We start from the raw sequence: 11,016 nt of genomic DNA on the forward strand, positions 1-11,016 counted from the left end.
CTAATAATAATTACAATAATAACAAATCCAAAACCTTCTGGTGGAACACACTGGTTTATAGCTGCACAGCTGTAAGTTTTCATATTAGGAGCTGTCTTTTCAAAAGTACTGGCAAATATATAGTGTTATTAGGGATATACACAAGCGTTACATATTGCTATGTACGTTTGACCGATATATAAATATATATTATATATATATATATATATATATATATATATATATATATATATATATATGTGTGTGTGTGTGTTGTGCTGTGCACATATATATATCTATATCATTGTAATCATAAATATGGGAGCGTTGTAACCGTTTTAGGCCTTCAGGGAATCCGCAGAGGAAAAGTCATGAGAAAGAGGAGCAGAATAAAATGATCCCAGCTGAACTTGAACTAGACATGTTCTGGTTCACGGTCGCCACTCTCCCTTCTGCCACCTTATTAGATTACTTTGACATATTGTCATTTCCAGAACAAAATTTACTTTGATCAATAATCATTTATCCAATGAAATGTTTCAGCGCAGTCATATTGCCAATATTTATGCGTGACTCAGCAACTGAATATTGCCTGTGTATATTTATGGTCCAAGCCCTTTTCTGTCAGCATAAACCAGGTTTTGGGGGGATTTTTACACACAGCACACCGGTAACCGCTCAGTGCTCAGCTCTCAGTCCTCAGTCCTCAGTGCCGTCGCATAAATGAGCATCTCTTGACCACATCCTCTACCTTACCTTCATACTCTCCTCCTCTTCTCGGCTTTTCTGGACTCATGGCCGCTCTGGCTGGTAGGTGGGTGGGGTGAAGGGGTGCTGGGGTCCCCGTGCTGGGCTGGTCAGCAGAACTTGTAGTGGCCGTCCTCCGCCTGTGAGCGTCAGCAGAGAGCAGCCAGTGTGTCCGCCTTGATTATGTTTCCTACCTGTCTTCCCACTGTGTCAGACAGAGAAGGAAGGCGGCAGAGAGGGGGAGAGCAGCGGGAAGTTGCCCAGAGGAGAGGAAGGACAATAGAGGAAGCAGGAAAATACATCTTTTTATCCCTGCTCTCTCCATCAAAAGCCCTGTACAGTTTCCCCTCTTGTTTTTTGCTGCTCTGTCCCACCTGCCTCTCACATTGTCCTGTTCATCCAAACCGCTAATCCTGCTCCTTTTACCAAACAGTCACTCCTTAATCCTAAATCTCTTTCCTCTTTACCAGCTCTTTTTTTTCTCAGTTTTTCTCCCTGTAACTCAGCGTTACCATTTCCTCCCTCTTCTTTCTGCACCATATCTAAATGTGGTTAAATTTTGGAATAACTCTTTTACACGCTCCAGATGACCTGATGGCCGCAGCACACCTTATCTTTTCTTTTTTATCCCTTCAACTTTGTCCTCCCTTTGTTTTTTTTCCATACCTTCACCCACAGATGCTGTGTTTTCTACCACCCCTCTGCTTCTCTTCTCATTGCGTTATCTGCTGCTTGTTCCACCTTCATATAAATGTTTCCATTTAAAATATTGGCTAATAATTTCCTTGGAGCTGGATCCCAAATCTACACATTTTAGTAGGAGAAGCGCTTGCTAGAGACCCCCGCCCCCTCCTGTCCTGAGCAAGCTCACACCAATTTCAGCCGCTGCAGCCATTTTGTTGGATGTGATCAATTTTCTGTGATTTGGCCCCGGTGGTTTTCAGCTCATCACTTTCTCTTATATGTGAGGGTTCGGCTGTATTATCATGTACACCTCAACATTTTCCTGACTTATTTGAGGGCTGAATATGCACAATTTGTTCTGTCCTCCATGCTGTTTAAAACAGCACAGTGTAATGAGTGTTTCCAAGGTGATAAATGAAAGGAAAAAAAAACTAAACCGATGCTGCAACCACAGTGAAAAAGTACTTTCACTTCCAGAGTTCGAGTCTTTTGTTGAGCGAGCAGGCTGTAATTTCACTCCTGAGTTTAACCACACAATGTTTCCCAAATTGTGTTTCGATGCTACCTCAGCACCGCTCATATTATTCAGATAACAAGAGAGCTTCTGTCATGTTCAACAAAATAGGGTATGTTTTCTTAATCTGTCAATGGCTCTGGCCATGAAAGACTTAATTTTGGCTGAGCAATGAAAGGCTCAAAAACATCAATATGGCTGAGGAGGATAAGAAGAAAGGGCCATATTCCTGCGCTGTATCACATTCCCTCTATATCCCCTATTTGTATGGTGCAGATATTGGCTCTCAAGCGAGAAATCGGGATTGCGTTCTCCCTGAATGGCAGCATCCGTCTGTTGAAGTGGAATAGGAATGTTATACGGAACCAATGCATCCGGACTTGCCTGGACATCTCAACAATACCACTTCACACTTTTCCCCTCTCCTTCTCTATCACCCAGTGACTCCCTCCCCACCCACTTCCCTTCAATAAGTTTCTCACTCTCCATCTCCATCATAACCACAACAGTGTGGAGGAAGCGCTTCGGATTAGGCCTTAACATACAATCATGTCGGCCAGGCCATGACTGTCTGCTGCTAACGCTGGGTCCAGCATGGAAATGAAGTCTGTGAAGAGGAGAAAAGACGAAGAAGAGAAAAAAAACACAAGCAAACAGGAAATCCAGGCCTCTTCATACGCCTCTCACTTCCATTCTCTTTGTGCATTTAACGTGTGAAAAAGGATTGCTGAGAGGATGTCGAGAGGCAAAGAAAAAAAATAGATAAGAAAAGACAGTTATCCTTGCTTCCTCTCGCCTGTCACACTACAATGTGCATGGTTGGTAACTAATTCAAAAAACATGCACGGGCTGGATTTAGCTTTTCAAATAAGTTGTACGTCTGAATGCGATTTAAAGGGTGTTTTTTTATGGGGCTGCCTGTAGCTGATCAATGCTGTTCCTCCTGTCACACTGTAAGGATATCACATTGGTATACAGTAATTCAACACAGTGCGTAGGGAGCATTTTGGTTTGCAGAGTATGATGTATATGGATGGGCTTTGGGGCCGTATTGTAGTCAGTAACTGTCAGTGCAGAGAAGAGAACAGTCTCAACACTGCAGACAGTGATTTCACCAATGTGCAGTCGCTGCTTTCCCTTCCTGCCCCCCCTCAACTCATCCTATTTTCAGCCTTTCATTTTTTTACACAAGGGGAAAATGAGGAAGAACAAAACCAACATATGAAAACTAAAACACGACAGAGAGGGAAGGAGATGTGGAGGGAGGGGAGGAGGAACAGAGGAAGGAGAGGCAATCTCAGAAAACAAGAGGGCTTTCAAAAGTAAGGGATGAAAGCTAGTCAGGCTGTTATTTTTGAAAAATGATCCTTGTGTAGTGCTTCTCTTAAGAGCCAGGTACATATTATTTTATCTTCCCAAAGAGGCTCAGCAAGGTGTTTTGGCACAAAAGAACTCAGAAATGGTTTCCTTTGAGTTGCACACTTTGTTATCCTTGATGTGGTTCTTGACGGGGGTATTCTAAATCACTTATCTCCTCTCTGAAGTGCTTCTCTAATCAGGTGTGTTTGTTCTGGTTCAAAGCATTTGAATGCTGAATTTTCAACCACTTTTGTTGTTTAATATAACAACATTTTAACAACTGATTTTTCAAAGATGTACATCTTTGTGAAATGGAAGTGTGCAGCTGCAGGAGATATATTTCTTTTTTTCTCCAAAAGTTGATATGATTTGGTCAAAATAACACTAACTAACGGTAGAGACACAATACGAACATGTCTTTTCAGCTGAGTGCCCAGTAGCTGGTTTAAGAGGGCGGAGTCAGGAATCAGGTGCAGATAAAGATTGGAGATGCTGGATATGTGAAGGTTGCTGCCATGTGTGGGCAAGATCAGCAAAGGACTGAGGACAGGTAGTAAAAAGGGTAAGTGGGTTTTATTTACAAATGGATGCTTTGAATGCTGCAGGGCCAAAAAAACAAAGCAGGAAGGGATTATTTCTGGACGTTGGTCAGGGTATCGGTTAATTATGGGGGAAGATCCTTGAGCTCTGTCTTCGTAAAGATCCTTCAGTGCTTGGAGGGGATTGGTGGCAGAGGTGGTGGCCTTTCCTCTGAATGGCGTTTTCACTCAAGCACATACGTCTCCAGTCCCAGTTTCTCACCATAGACTGTATTAAACAATGGATGAAGCATTAGGTCACGTACCCACTGGTTTCTGAAGACCGGTTTTGAAGCCCATTTCTCTTCTTACGGGGCCCAACCATGTTGCTCAAGAGGCCGACGGGAACATTTCCACCAATCAAAGTAAGCTATGCTCCCAGGTTCTTCAACCGAACCCCGCTGGAATATCTGCAAAGGTTCTGGCAGATATTTACAACAGAATATGCAGTTTAACATGTCCAATCAACAGTGGAAATCAAAAATGACAGTCGTGTTTAGCTGACGTTGGGTTCATGCAAATGAGTCGTTGCTTCGCTAAGTGTGGTGGCATGGCGACTACAGATGAGGAAATAAGGGCAAACCATTGGCTGAGCCGACTGCCAATCAATCATAATGAAAATGTTAGTGAAGATTGCTTATGTAAGTTCTCCTGGGGCGGTACAAAAAACGTAATCTCACTCAGAGTTGTCATGGGTATGAAATAAAACAATTGAGACCAAAACGTTTGTTTTTTTTAACCAGGCTGTACATATGTTTATTTTTGTCCTAAAGTTGCACTTTTTTTTTTAAAGATTTGTTGGGGGTCTTGTGGTCCTTTATTCAAGTTGCAGACAGGAAGGGGGTAGAGAGAGAGAATGGGGGTGACATGCAGCAAAGGTGCGCAGGCCGGGATGCAAACCTGCGACCACTGCAGGAGGACTGTAGCCTCAGTATATGAGCCGCTTGCTTGACCAACTGCACCACAGAGCGGCTCAAAGTTGCACATTTTAACATGGACTCCGCATCTGGCGTTCAGTCTCAAAATGGAGGTGAGATGGTTTGCACTTGTTTCTCACTGAGGTGAACAAACAGACAACAAAAGGAGAAAAGAGCAGAGCCTAGATGAGCTCTGAGATCAGCCACAGGTGAAGGTGATGGTGATGTGCAATCAAGCCACCGCCGGCTGCCACACACCAGACACAGAACTAGACGAAAATCATAGACCCAGATAATTCAACCGTGATCTGGGTCTGTGATGTCACAGTACCCTACTGTACACTACAGTACTACTGTAAATATAAAATGTAATTGTTTTCAATCTCAAATCACCTTCAGGGAACAGGTTGTGCCATTTCCATATTTTCAGGTTACTTGTGACTTCAAACACCCAAACATAAAAACAATGTTTTCACAACCAAGTGCTCTATATGTACCTGCTGACATGCCAGCAACATCAAAATAGCTGTTTTGTGATTGTTAAATAGTTTAAATAATCAATATAGTAGGTGTGTGTCTGTGTCTGTGTCTGTGTGTGTGTGTGTGTGTGTGTGTGTGTGTGTGTGTGTGTGTGTGTGTGTGTGTGTGTGTGTGTGTGTGTGTGTGTGTGTGTGTGTGTGTGTGTGTGTGTGTGTGTGTGTGTGTGTGTGTGTGTGTGTGTGTGTGTGTGTGTGTTCTCCTCCTGAGGAATTTCCTCTCGTCACTACAGCAGCACAGATGTTTGTATTGGAATGTCTGTCGATGTCTGAGCGCGTGTGTTCAACACGTGTCTCCCGTATCAATAGGTTAATAGCTGAGATGTCAGTTTCAGTGACTGGCTGATTAGTTGTGTGTTCACTAATCCACTCTGGGGTGGGGAACTATTGGCTTCCCCATTGATTTTAGCGTGCTGAGTAGGCAGAAGATAGAGAGAGGGGAGATCTATTGATTGACCCCAAATTAGCCCCCCCACCCCCCCAACCACAACCACCCACCAACCCAACCTGCCTTCCACTGCAGCTTCCTGAATGACCACGAGGGCAAATATTCGTTATGATTGGCTGCTTGGATGGGGAGCAAAATGTCTTCTTTTTTTTTTTTTTTTTTTTGATGTTGCTGATTTGGAAGTGCTTGTTGTTTGTGATGTGGCTGTCACTTGATTGGCTGTCTCGTGAGGATGAGTGCGACACTGTACTTTGTCTGACCATAGGAAGCAGATGCTTTGGAAGCTTTTGATGAAGGAAACAGCAGCAGATCCACAGGGAGGGTTTTACTGTTGTGCTTCTGATCACAGAGTGTGACCTTATTTGTAGCTCTTACATGTTTCCCTTTCTTTCGTTGACTTAGAGCATTCATACAAAATGTGTGGATTTAAAAAAAAAACAGACTGTACTCCGTCATTGATAACCTTCAACTTCTCCTTTTCTCCTTTGCAGTCCTTCATAACTGCAAAACTGCTGCTTCATATTCTTCCTTTTTCCTTTTTATCTCAGTTTTTGTCCTTCATCCTCTTTTCTTGGGCCTAAACTTTGAGTTTCCTCTCCTGAGCCTTTTCCCAGCCATATATCGCTTGATCTAATCCCTCAGTGTCTGCCTCTGATATTCCTCTCCTTTGCCGCTGTCACTCTTTCCCCTTCTCCCCCCTCTGTCTATGTAAGCAAGAGGAGGTGGTTAAACATTTTTCTTCCCTCTTAATTGTTTTGACTGGGCCAATTGGCATCCCGATTAGGCCCATTGATTTCCTGGCGCTAAGTGCATTGATTTTTAAATTTCTTATTGATCCCCTCTCTAAATCTCTCACACGCTCACTCACACAGTCTCACCGTTTGCAGCGGCTGAGACAGAGAAAAGGGCCTGTAAGAGGAAGGGAAAGGGTAGAGACTGGTGTTAGGTAAATACGCTGACCGTGACAGTGGTGTGAGTTCACAGAGGGAGAGAGGAAGAGCAGGAAGCGGGAAGGAAAAATGGTTTTGGACAGCGAGAATGAGTTTGTGCAAAAGTGGACAGACAAAACCCCAATTGCATTCAAACTGTGAGATCAAACCTCCAAAACAATGTAAGCATTTAAAACCTATTTGCTGAGTATACTCCCACTCTCCTGCCAAGCTCTGTCAAACATCAAGAGCATCAATACTGTAGTGATTGTAACAAACGTCAGGAAGCACTGACAGTATGTTTCCAGCATGGTACAGTGGCTGCCTGCGAGGAATAAGTTCATCTGTGAAGAATGAGACGCTTTATAGGTGAACAAAGGTTTATGAGGGATAGACAGATATTGGAAATGTCAGAGATGGAATGGAGTGTTTTGTCTGCAGAGCCTGCTGGAGATGCGTGTGTGTGTGTGTGTGTGTGTGTGTGTGTGTGTGTGTGTGTGTGTGTGTGTGTGTGTGTGTGTGTGTGTGTGTGTGTGTGTGTGTGTGTGTGTGTGTGTGTGTGTGTGTGTGTGTGTGTTATTTCTGGCTTAAGACTGTGTTAGGTTTTGGAGGCCTGCTGCAGTCAGACTCTTACATGCCCACTGGTGTTTCTCAGAAGGTGGTGGACCTAATTGGCTGTATCTGGGTTTGTGCATGTGTGTGTGTGTGTGTGTGTGTGTGTGTGTGTGTGTGTGTGTGTGTGCACATGTGTCTGCGTTTGCGCTCGACTGTGTGTGTGTGAGTGTGTGTTTGTGAGCCAGCTCAGCTATATGTGAAGTAAACGATGCACTCTCTCTTTCCACAGGAACATATATGTGTTTTTACATTTGTTTGTATATATGTGTGTTGGCGTGTGTGTGTGTGTGTGTGTTTGACCTTTTTGTGGCTTAAGTGTTGAGGCTCACATTCAGACATTCGGCTGATAGCATTTTCTTTTTATATCCGCTGGTCATGACAAAATTGTGCTAACCTTTTCTAAAGTCATTTGCTGCTTTTCTGTCTCAGCGTGCAGCTGAGTGCCTCGCACAAGACACAATACCTGGACGATATATTACTGTTGCAATTACAATTTGCTCTGCGTAGATCCACTTAAGATAAGTGCTTTCAAAAAGCAAGCAAAGAAAAGCAACTATTGTCAGCAACACTGAAAGAAAAAAAAACTTCGGTATCACCACGGTTGTCAGAGATGATGTAATGCTGCTCCGCTGCGACATTAAGTATATGTTTTTCTCAAAAAGTGTGCTGGAATAACTGCTCCATGATGATGGTGGTGAAGCTGGGACTGACAGTCATAATGATGGCAATGATGGGGGAGACTATTTGTTTAAGCTTTCGGGTTTCTGCAGAAGGTTAACATCTGCAGAAAATGTAAAATAACATTTGGTTACACAGAGTGGATGTTGACTAAACAATGCGAAGATAAAGTGTTTAAAATGCATGCCCTGGGTGGAGCTGCTGTTTGCTTTGTGGTGATGGGGCCTGTGTTTGCCCTGATGATGGGGATGGCCTGATGGTGCATGCTCCTGCAGACTCAGACAAGCTGCTTTAAAAATCTCACGGATGAATGAAGAAAATGTGTCTTTGCTTATCTGTGATTACGCACAATTACAACAGTGGGCAGTAATGGCCCCACGGCCTGATGGTCACTCGTACTGACCGCTGTTTCAGATGAAAGCTTGGAACCTGCGGACTCAGCACACACACTCACACAACCACATGAAACACTCAGTAACGTCCCTTTCAGCTCATGCACAAAAACATGTATACACACACACACACACACACACACACACACACACACACACACACACACACACACACTCCGTCCTTGGGCTCACAGGCAGCTCTCACACACTCTAAAAGACAGCCAACACAATTCGTCCAACACACACTTAAAACATAACCTTGACCTGTCGTACTTCCAGCCTGCAGTCTCATACATACTTCATCCGGTCACTCGGGGATGCTACACACACTGACAATCACCTTAGAGCACACATTGATCATGTGAGAATTCAAAACTACAAATTCAAAAGAGATTTGTGAGAAAGGGGACTTCTGCAACCAAAACAAGCCAAAATATGCCTCCCACTACAGAGAAGACTAGTCTTCTGATTTTTCTTTCTTCCTTTGTCTTTTTTTTTAATGTTGTGTGGTTAAAGGGGGAACCTACAGTGTATATACAGTAAACTGGTTCTATAAGGCAATCTAGAAAAACTCAACAATATTTAAAGATGTAATTATTCAAAGCAGAACATTAGACAAAAATCAGTGTATTTGAGAACATGCAACAAGATTTTAAATTTCCATTTTCAAGATGACCAATGGTCTATATGATTATCTAAATTGTTTCCAGGTAATTTCTCTAAACTGTCCAATTAACTAATCAAGCAGTCACAGGAGCTCCACTAATTAATGACCATTTTATTTCTCACAAACTGGGACCCGGGCTCCTTGAATTCATCCAGAGGTGTCTATGAAATTAGAGCACATACAGACCTGTTCAATGATGAATTTTACTGTCAGAGACAAATTAGAAATAAATCTCTTGCCATGGACTTCCAGAGTGTGTTGCACTCTGATAATTTCCACAATATCCTCTGCAGCCCCCAGGGGCAGCTTTCCCCCCCTCCCGCTTCTCCCTCCATCCTCTCCTGTTTGTTTCCATCCTTGTAAAATGCTGGTTGCCTCACTGAAATACTGCAGTGCTTTATCTGTCCTCTTTTTCCTTTTTCCTTTAGTCCCATATCACTCCTTTCCCTCCCATCTTTACGCGTCGTCGGGCCTGGGCGTCCGGCGCTGCCGAATTTTTTCAGAGTAGCTCAGGATCTCAACACAGAAGGAATATTAAATACGCGAATCTATTGCAATCATGTGTTACACCCTGGAAACAAGGAGATATGAAAATAGAGAAAGTTATCTGAAAACTGGGGGAGGTTATATTTCGTCTTTTATGGATTTCATACCAGCAGCATCTGCTTCCAGCCACCTGGCATCACCGAAGTTTAAGCTGCCGCGTGCGTAATGTGCGCACCGAGGCACAAACAGGCACAATTGTTGCCATATGGTCGTAGTTCAGTTGTGTTTGGGATGTTAGAGGTTTATTTCGTCAGTCAAGAATTTGAGAGTTTGTTTTTTTTGTAAGTAAAGAAAAAGAAAGCACGTCTTGTGACAAAAGCTGAAATAGCAGAATCCTCATCTCCAAGATCATGTTAGTGAGGAGGAGAAATCTTCATCCAGCTAATGTTGCTGAAGCTCTTTAACGGTTTTGTAGAAAAAAAAAAGATACACCATTTATATAAGCAATTTCTTTTAAGGCACACTTTTACAGATGGCCATAGCTGCGATAGGCTACTGTAGATTTTATCTCATGCTGGGAAAATCGTATTTTTTTATCAAATGAAAAGGTCAAAATAAACACCAAGTAAGTGAAAAAATAGCTTAACAGGAAATAAAAATAACTCAAAATTAAACAACAACCTAGAAATAATTACATTTTTAAAAATCAAGGTGCAGATCTGAGTACAAAACAGAAGTTAAGCTATCAAGCAAAAATTATCCTGATTAAGTTATTATAAGGCACATCTGTTATTTTGTTCACTTGTTTGAACAAGTCTGCATAAATAACAAGTCTTTAGCATCAGATCAAAAATAAGAAATTTAATTATACTTTCTTTAGTATTCAAATGTGTATTTGGTTAACAAAGGAGGGAGAAGTTAAAGGGTGCAAAAAGATGGGACACCATCAGAGCCGGCCGCTGACGAATAGGTCAGATCAAAACAGTCCCTTGTTGCACCTTTTACACGCAGAAACCTTTAAGGATGATTTGGTAACTTTAAAAATTGGACTAAGTGTTAACAATAAGCAGTTTGGTACTGTTATAAATGTGGATGCTCTGATTTCTTTTCACTCTTGACAACTGACAAACACTTACTTTGTTTATTTTGTAAAAAACAGCATGTGGATTTTTACCAAAGCTGTTATTGATGAGTTAGAATTTAATTCAATCGTTATTACAGAATATCTTTGATTATATCTTTTTATAAAAAGAATTTAAAATCACTGAATAAAATTAAGATTAAATGTTTTATAAAAGTCCAACAATTTCTGGGCCGGGCTAAGGTTTGGGTTTTTCAAGATTCTGACAACACCCCCGCTCCCATAAGACACACACGCACACACCTCCAGCTGTTGTTGTTGGGGATGCTGGTGGCGGTGGAGGGGACAGGGAGGGTGAGGTGAGGTGTAAGGGTGGGTGGATTGGTGAGGCTGGGAGGGAAGGAAA

Source organism: Cololabis saira, chromosome 3 (genome assembly GCF_033807715.1).
Source record: "Cololabis saira isolate AMF1-May2022 chromosome 3, fColSai1.1, whole genome shotgun sequence".
NCBI lineage: Eukaryota > Metazoa > Chordata > Actinopteri > Beloniformes > Belonidae > Cololabis > Cololabis saira.